We start from the raw sequence: 8,767 nt of genomic DNA, 5'->3' as shown, positions 1-8,767 counted from the left end.
AAAGGAGGAGGGAGAAGAAAATATAGTAAGGAAAATGAAAGAAAAATGAAAATTCTTTAGTTCTGGGAATACTTAGGCTACTGAGAGAAATATAATTGTTCATATAGGTTTTAATAATAAAAAGGAGCAGCTGGATTTATGAGAAAACACCTAACAATAATTGACTGAATTATTATTTAAAAATAGAAGTCAAAAATCTTCTTCCTAATCAATTGAAAGATACAACTGGTTTCTAAAATAAAAGTAACCTAATTGTTGAAATTTCATAATCCGACTCCTTTTCCTTTCAATAAATCTTGTTAAAGAAGATTGGGTGTGAATCTTATGTTGTAAACGTGATTGCCAAGAACCTGTTTATTATGGTATACTGTCTTCACCTGCATACATACAGCAGTGACAGAAATTTGATACTAATCAAACACACAGCATATGCAAAAAAAAAGATTTTTTAGAAATATTCAAGTGTCTTTCAATAAATAGGTCAACTAATAGGATGATGCAATCAATTAAAAATGACTGATTAATTAAAACGATAGTTAGTGTAATGGACCAGACTAAAACTATCTACAAGTATCATAAAATAACATATGTCAAAATATTTTCTCCTGTGTAAAACTAAAAGGGAAATGCCTCTCGTAAAGTTGATGTTAGCTGTATATTGTACATGTGAGTATTGTCTGAATGGTAGTATACTTTATCATTCTATAAAGATATTTTATGCATACATATTGATGCAGCTTTAATTAACTGAATCATTATTTTATGTACTTAAAATGTTTTATACTATTCCTCATTCAAAGAGAGTCTGGATCTTACGTGCAATAACTGATTATTTAACAACTGTAATACAACACAGCAGCATTAAAATCCAATAATGAAATTAGAAATTGAGTAAATTAATCTAATAAGAGTCTTTTTTCAAATGGACCAGCTTTAATCACAATAAATTTTTAAGATCAAAATCTGCAAGATATGACTAAGTAAAGCTTGTTTTGAGCTGGCTTGATTCAAAGATGCTTTTCCATATGGCAGTCACAGGGGAGAAAATCTTTCAGGCTGCTGAAGATGATTTGAAACTGAGAGGGCCTGTTAGTCATATCATGCATACCCCATGGTGTGCATACTTCTTAATTTCCTGAGGGAAGCATTCCGCATGTACATTGGCAGCTTTTCCTTTTCCTTTATTAACATGCTATGAGATAGCTACCACTAAATTTACCAAGGATGGTAGTGATTGTTGTAGCTCACCTGTAATGAAATCTCTACAATATAGACTCTGGGCATACTGCTGGCAAACAGCAACATATCAGCTAGTATGTATGATACAAATGTACGCTCAGTCATCTGGAGGAAATGTAAAAGGATTAATATACCTCCTGCAGGAAAGAATGCACTTAAGAGATTTCAGAAATTAAACATTTCCACAACTCAAATTGCCCAGCTTGGTAGCAGTACTTTGGCCTTATGAAATGCTAAACAGGGGCAAAAGCTTGTTTGGACATGGATGGGAGACCACCAAAAAAACCTTAATTAAAGATTGGATAAGGAAGTAATGGCACACTACTTTCATGTATAGCCAAAATAAGTCAAGCAGAACTTAAGAATGTCTTAATTGTTTCAAGAATTTAAAGTGTAACATACAATATTTGTTTCTATCCCTCAACACCAAATAAAATTTGATCACCAGGTCTTACAAATGTGTTCATGACCAAAGAATTGGAATACGATTCTCTCTATCTTCTTCATGTAATTCACTGTACATTTTATCCGCTATAAATGAACTACTAATATTTTCTTTTCAACAGGGATCCTCAGTGTCCAAAACAGACTACCAGATAGCTGTAAAAGAAAGCATGGTAGACATGTTACTTGAATTTATCCCCTAAAAAAGAAAAAAAAAAAAGAGAGAGAAAGAGATGCCAACAATCTAATATCAGTTACATTAGGATGAGGCAGCCATCTTCATGGTCATGCGAATGTGAAAACAGACAACCAAAATTATGAAAATGAATACAGCTAGTTGGCTAATGTTTTTTCATGGAACTATATAACAGAGTGCATAAATAAAGCAAAAGCACCAGCTGTGTGAGTAAATCTGCCATTTGATTTAGTAGATGAAAAAGAAACAACATAACCAAGACCAAAGGATTTTTAAAAAATCTTATACCAGCCATTAAGAATTTACACTGATAAATTAGCCTAAAACATGAAGATTTCATATTTCTCTCTTCTCTTGTCAATGGACATTTACTTTATGAAAAAGTATTCAAGTACTTACTGCTCAAATCAATATAATACATCAATATATAATAATGGTGATGTACTAAACACCAGTGGCCTTCAAATATAGGATTAAGTGACAGTTCAGAGATACATCCAAAATAACAATAAGTACTTTAGAAGATTTTTTCCCCTGATTCTATGTCTATGTGTATATGTGTTTCTGTATTGGAGACCAGGGACCGGGGGAGGGGGGAAGAGACAGGGACAGGGTAGATATAGATCATCTCTGAACTCAATTAGTTTGCAGGTCCACAGCTGCTCTATCTTAGTACGGTTCAGTCCAAGCAGTCCATTGCACCTAGACAAGATTGCTCATGAGTTGCCTCACTCTAGTTGAAATGAAATGGGAGAAGAGATACTTAGAGATCCTTTCTTAGTTGTGAATTCCATTTGGTGGTGGTGGGTGGGCCTCTATCAGGGCTTCTATGATATTGGCCAAGAGCGCAGAAATCTACCTATCATCAGCATATATTTATTGTGTGTATAATGTATGTATGTATGATACATACATGCATTTATTCTACATAGGCAAATGATCTCCCAGCAATTTTATTTAAAGGCTAAACAGTACAGATTTATTCGTGTTCAACAATAACAGTGACAAGACCAAACCCTGAGGCAATCTATAATGGAGTGTTTGTTCTTTTCCACCCAAATGGAATTCACAACTGAGGAAGGAGAATCCTTCTAAGTGTCTCTTCTTCCACTTCATTTCAACTAGAGTGAGGCAACTCATGAGCAGTCTTGTCAAGTGCCAACAAAGGCCAGAGGTTGACCAAGCGCTAAAAAGAAATGCCTACCTGGCTTCAACAAGTGCAAAACTCCATTTAGTGCTTTGAGAAACCAACAGGATCCATTAGGTGCCTGCAGCAGACTGATCAAATATGTCCTTCCTACCTGCAGTAATTTGTGGTGCTGGTTAATTCTGTGAAAACCAGACAGTGAATTTCCATGGCAAGAACTAAGGGAAATGTTCTCTACCCTCAGATCTTGTTCCAAATGGTCCAAGTTCATCTGGAAGCAATCCACAGTTCTCATGGTGGCCATTTAGTCACATGCTGTTATCCAGGTCCCCAGGTAGAGTATGTTGAAGTCTCCCAAAATATAAATATAAAGTCTAAGAAACTTGATCAATACTCTGATAAGTTGGATAGATGTAGTAAAGATTGATCTGTGCTGCAGGGAAGGTAATATAACACCCCTAATGTGTACCTGAGCCCAACTTCACAAATAGCACGAGAGAGAGGATGCTTTCATTTATTAATATAAATATTTATTTAGCACATAAATTCACTGATAGGTTGAACTATATGTTCATAGACATAAAATCTTTTGAATTTATTTCAGTATATTGCTTTGAACACAAATACATGTATGATTTTAAAAATATATATAATCTTTTCATATATCAAACCACAAAGACTGAACATTTGCAAAAAAAATTATGAGCCAATTAATAATGTCTAGTATTTACTATAATATGAAATATATACTTGATTGCAATAAAACCTCAATAGAAAGGATTAATTGGGAGGGGGTACCCCTTATTCCCATCTATTCATTAATTATAAAAAGTTCATCATCTGTGTAATTTGCATCAACTGTATTGATTTTACGACAGTTGTGATAATTTTACACCTTTTGTATAATTATTCAAATAATATAAATAGTTGTAAACTTAAGGGAAAAAATAAACAACCTACCCAGGATGCAATGAAGATTTTAGAAACTAAGTGGTTAAATACCACATAGATACTGTTGTATCTGAAATCTGCTAAATGGCAGCTCATTAGATTAAGGTGCTACTCGGCTACAAACTTATTGTGTGCACATAGAAACACATGTACTTTCCGACTGTTTTTCAGTAAAAGACAAAAGACTTTGGGATTCTCATCTCTTCTGTTAGAATCAAACTTTTTTATTCTAACCACCTCCATGGCAGATGGTTGTGTATTTCTTACATCTGCACGGGCAGCAGGCTCCGTTTGACCTGTGCATGTTTTACAATCTGTTTGTTTTGACTTTATTTATTTATTCTCAGAATATAGGTGGGCAATGTGTGTTCCTCTTTAGGGAACACAACTCTTATCATCTCTCACCATTGCCCATGCTGTTTAGGGTAGATCAGTATAAAAATTAAGCTGACCTATAATACTGATCTAGCATAATGAACACTGGGCGAAAAATGGACCAAAGACAAATCAGGGGAGAAGAGGAGAGAAGAGATTGTTGGTGTTTTGCTTTCTGAAGTTTAAAGAAACATTTTTAATATGGTTAATATATTTTCTTAAGACTTATTAGAAAAGTACATTTTAATAATATAAATCAGATTTGCAATAGAGGTTGTCCAAAACTGAGCAGTAGTATTTGGCCAAATACAGAATACAGAACTAAGGTTAATCTCTTAAATAGAAGCCTTTGCTCCCTTGCTGCGTAAATTACAATGAGTTTATCCAGTCTGTTAGTTCAGCATTGTGATTAAATGCTCCTTAAATCCAGTCACAAACACCAGGGAAGAACAAAGAGAAAATCAGCAAAAATGGACTGTACTGTTTCAATCTAACTCTCATCACCGGCAAGGGACAGCTAGTGGGAAATTAAAATTGTGAGTCCAAATCTTCCACAAGTACTTAGCCTTGTGGGACATTAAAAATAAATGCTGCACTGTTAGAAAAGCCCTGTCAACAGGGCAACTTTACTTTTTAAAATGGCTGTGCTTTGTTTTCAAAAGAATGAATACCATCTCACACCCGTCATTTCTATCAATATATACCTTCCTGCCAGTTTAGGGAACTTTTAAACACAAAATGTGGATTTCGAACTTGTGCCTTTGCTCTTAAGGTCAGAAGGCCCCAGAAGGCTGCAGAAACAGCTGACCGCTACAATTCATCACACCTTTCCTCTGCAAGCTTTGTATTAAATGATTAGCCGGAAAGCTTTAGAGAAAAGAGGAGAAACAGCAATGCTACACAGATAAAGATTAAAATGCTCAATGATTACTAAAAATCATGCTTCCTAGCCTCAGATAGAGCATATGAATATCAATGGAATGATACTTTACAGTACACCCAGTCACAGGGGTGGTGTAAGCTACTTCTTACATAGTATTTATGACAATTATATGGTAACTGGCTGTGCCTCAGTATAAATACATTATCTGCATATGAAATAAAACATTAGAAGAAAAGGCTAGATGAATCCTGCTCTCAAACTGGCCAATCTATGTAGCTTCCTATACACTTAATATACCTAATGAATCAGTGGTGGGTTTCAACCGGTGTTACCACCGGTTCGCTTCATGCACACGCTTCGCCAAACTTGCGCTCCGCGCAAGCACAGTGTATTAAGGAACAGCTGAGACGTGGCAATCCGCTCTGCCACGCGTTTCAGCTGGGCTAAAAATAACCAAATATAAGGTATGTATAACGCAGGGGTGGGCGGGAGGGCCAAGCTAACCATCAGAGAGAACCGTTCGCTCTCACCTCACCATCTCCGCTACCAGCTCGCCCGAACCGGGGAGAACTGGTAGCAACCCATCACTGTAATAGACGTACTAGGCATTTCTTGTGATGGGTGAAATCCTCCATTTTACCTTGCCATTGTTTATTTGTGTAAATCGTTATTTAGGTGTTGTTTATTTTTTTACAAATAATTCAGGGCGGTAAACTTACCCAACACACCTTTCTCCAATTATTTTGCCCACAACAACAACCCTGTGAGGTAGATTAAGGAAGAGAGAGAGAGAGAGAGAGAGAGAGAGAGAGAGAGGGAGAGAGAGAGAGAGAGAGAGACTGGCCCAAGATCACCCAGCTGATTTTCATGGCTAAGGCAGTATAACTCACAGTCTCCCATTTTCTAGCCTGGTGTCTTAACCACTGCACCAAACTCTCCATTATTTCTAAGAGGAAGAAATAATGAACCTTCAGCCCTCTATAGTCGCCCTTTCTTAAAGAAGGTTATGTTTTGTTGCTTCTTAGCATGTTGTACATATAATAGTTCCCAATATCTTGCAATGCATTTCACTGAAAATAAACATAACATTTTTCAAGTAATTATTATTGACTGGGTCTGGTGTAGCAAACAGTAGCAAAGTCATCCTCTGCAAGCCATTCTAACAGGAATTACACAACTTAATGTTAGAATTCAAAATGAGGGGACTCTGTCTTATCAGCTCTTCACAATTACAGTAGATAGGATAGAGAGGGAAATGTTATTCCATTCAATTCCTTCTTCCCGTGATAACTATATAGCAGCATAGGGTGGTGTGACTTTATAGAAGAGCAATTAGAGCTTGGACTTGAAGCCATGCTTGTTTCCCAACCACTAAGCAGAGGAAAAGCTTGAGGGAATCAAAACTTTAGATCGCTGAAGACCTAGTAGAATGCTTTTTAATAATTCACCAAACCAGTGTCCTCCAGGAAGGAAGTGACCTATCACTTCAACCTTTCATCATGAAGTCTTGACAAACAGCCTAGTCTTCTACTCTATGTAACTCCCTGGGGCAGGCACTTAGGATACTCATCTATTGTGAATATCTTACTGCCATATCTCACACTAGAGATCTTGCTGACCCAAAGCACAGAAAGAAAAACAAGATGAAGGGGGAAAACAAGGGGCTTTCTCACCCAATACAACCCATCAGTTGACAAAGCAACTCCATCTAAATGTTCAGAACAGCTATTTTTCTATTTCGTATATCAAGTTCAGTTGCAATTTTGCTTTTTCTGCTTTGTTGAAAATCATGGCCGCTCTCTAGTTCAAAGCTGGAGAATGAGCATCTATAACATCTATATAGATATAAATATTTGTGCATCAATGAGAATGAGCCCAACTTGACAAAATTCATACTGTATATAAAATCTGAGATATTGAAAGTGATCTAAATACCAGTTGGTATATAATAGGTTTGGAATATAATTTATGAAACACCCGTTTCAAAAAAAAGTCCCAGGAGTCAATTTCAAAATTAAAAACTAGTGAGCATAATTTATGTCCTAAAGAAATTAGCGAATCAGAACCAAATACAGTTGAAGCTAAATCATCTTTGCCAACTTTCCTCAAAGTAATGCCCTCTCAATCTGATCTACATCCTGTCAACCCTGAAGCTGACCTGACCAAAGCCATATCCCTCAGCTCCAGTGTGGCAACACTGAAGCGATAGAAAATGGCTTCGGTCAGGTCAGCTTCAGGGTTGACAGGAACCCTGACACATTCATAATCCACTGTCAGACTGCTTTTAAGAGATTTTTAAATATTTTATTTAAAATCTAACAAAAAGAAATGAATTACTGGAAGTATGAAAACTGGTGGTCTCTAATATATATTTTCTTCCTTGAGAAAGAATTATACAATATTTGGGGAAGGCATCAAAATGTGATGCTTAGAAATGTCAAGCCAAATTTTGAAGGTGGTTATACAGAGAGCCCAGACTATATTAGATTTAATCACCCTGTAATTCCCCACTAAAGGATGTTTCACAGTGTCTCCAATAGTCATTGCTTATTCCTCATGATAGCACAATGGATCATCAAATTGTCTCTGACCAGCAAGCAGAAAGATATGGTAAGCATTTGCTCTTTCACTTACTCTATACCAAAGTCATTGTACCAACAGAAATGGAGGAAATTTGTGCTAATAACAAGTGTAGATAAAGGTCAGTGATATGCAAACTATTCTGCACTGAATAAAACTGAATTTGAATCATCCTGGTTTTTCAATTAACTTCTAAGCCATGAAAGAATATGAAAAACAACTGTATAATATACAGATCCATAATAATCCATAATCCATGGGTGCAGCTGTACTTCTGGCGTATCAGCTCAGTGTTATTTTTGAATAGATAGCCATACTTTTAAAATGATGTTTTGTATGTATTCTATGGGAAATACATATAGAAACCATATATATTACAACCATGCAGTTTCCCAAGTATATTATAAAAGCATACACAAAGAAAGGCTTTATGAGTAAGGGAGAAACTTATACCCTTCATCATTCCTTTCAGTCTCAATGTCAAAATTGGATTTTGATTAATTTGATTAGATTTGATTAGCTTAACCATTAATTTATAGACTAGAGTTTTCATCACTGACATTTTTAAAGGATTCTGTCAGAGCAAGAAAATTTGATTTACAACCTTAAAAAAATGTCATTTCACCTTCTATTTAAAGACTTCAGGTCTCTCACTATGAATGTCTATCTAAATGCTAACAAAAAGTTTTATTCTGATTATGTCTCCAGTGGTTGTCAATAGATATTATACATAGGGCAAGAAACATAGTACTTATATTCCCACTTTAAACATCCCTACAGAATCAAAACTTCATTTGGGCCACAGCAACAGAAAAAATCAATTGATGAGAAGGAAGGCTGATATATCTCTCTGCATAAAATATCTATCTATCTATCTATCTATCTATCTATCTATCTATCATCTATCTATCTATCTATCTATCTATCTATCTATCTATCTATCTATCTATCT

The 8,767-nt window shown here is 35.6% G+C and overlaps 1 protein-coding gene across 1 annotated transcript in view; it reads right to left on the bottom strand.

Moving 5' to 3' along the window:
* ZNF407 (zinc finger protein 407) overlaps nucleotides 1-8,767 on the bottom strand; it is a 342,542-nt gene that overhangs the window by 199,208 nt on the left and 134,567 nt on the right. The gene's annotated exons all lie outside the window — the stretch shown is intronic.

The sequence above is a fragment of the Pituophis catenifer genome, unplaced genomic scaffold (genome assembly GCF_029215685.1).
Source record: "Pituophis catenifer annectens isolate HBS135680 unplaced genomic scaffold, rPitCat1.0.hap2 SCAF_3, whole genome shotgun sequence".
Classification (NCBI taxonomy): domain Eukaryota; kingdom Metazoa; phylum Chordata; class Lepidosauria; order Squamata; family Colubridae; genus Pituophis; species Pituophis catenifer.
This window is presented reverse-complemented; position numbering and strand designations above follow the sequence as displayed.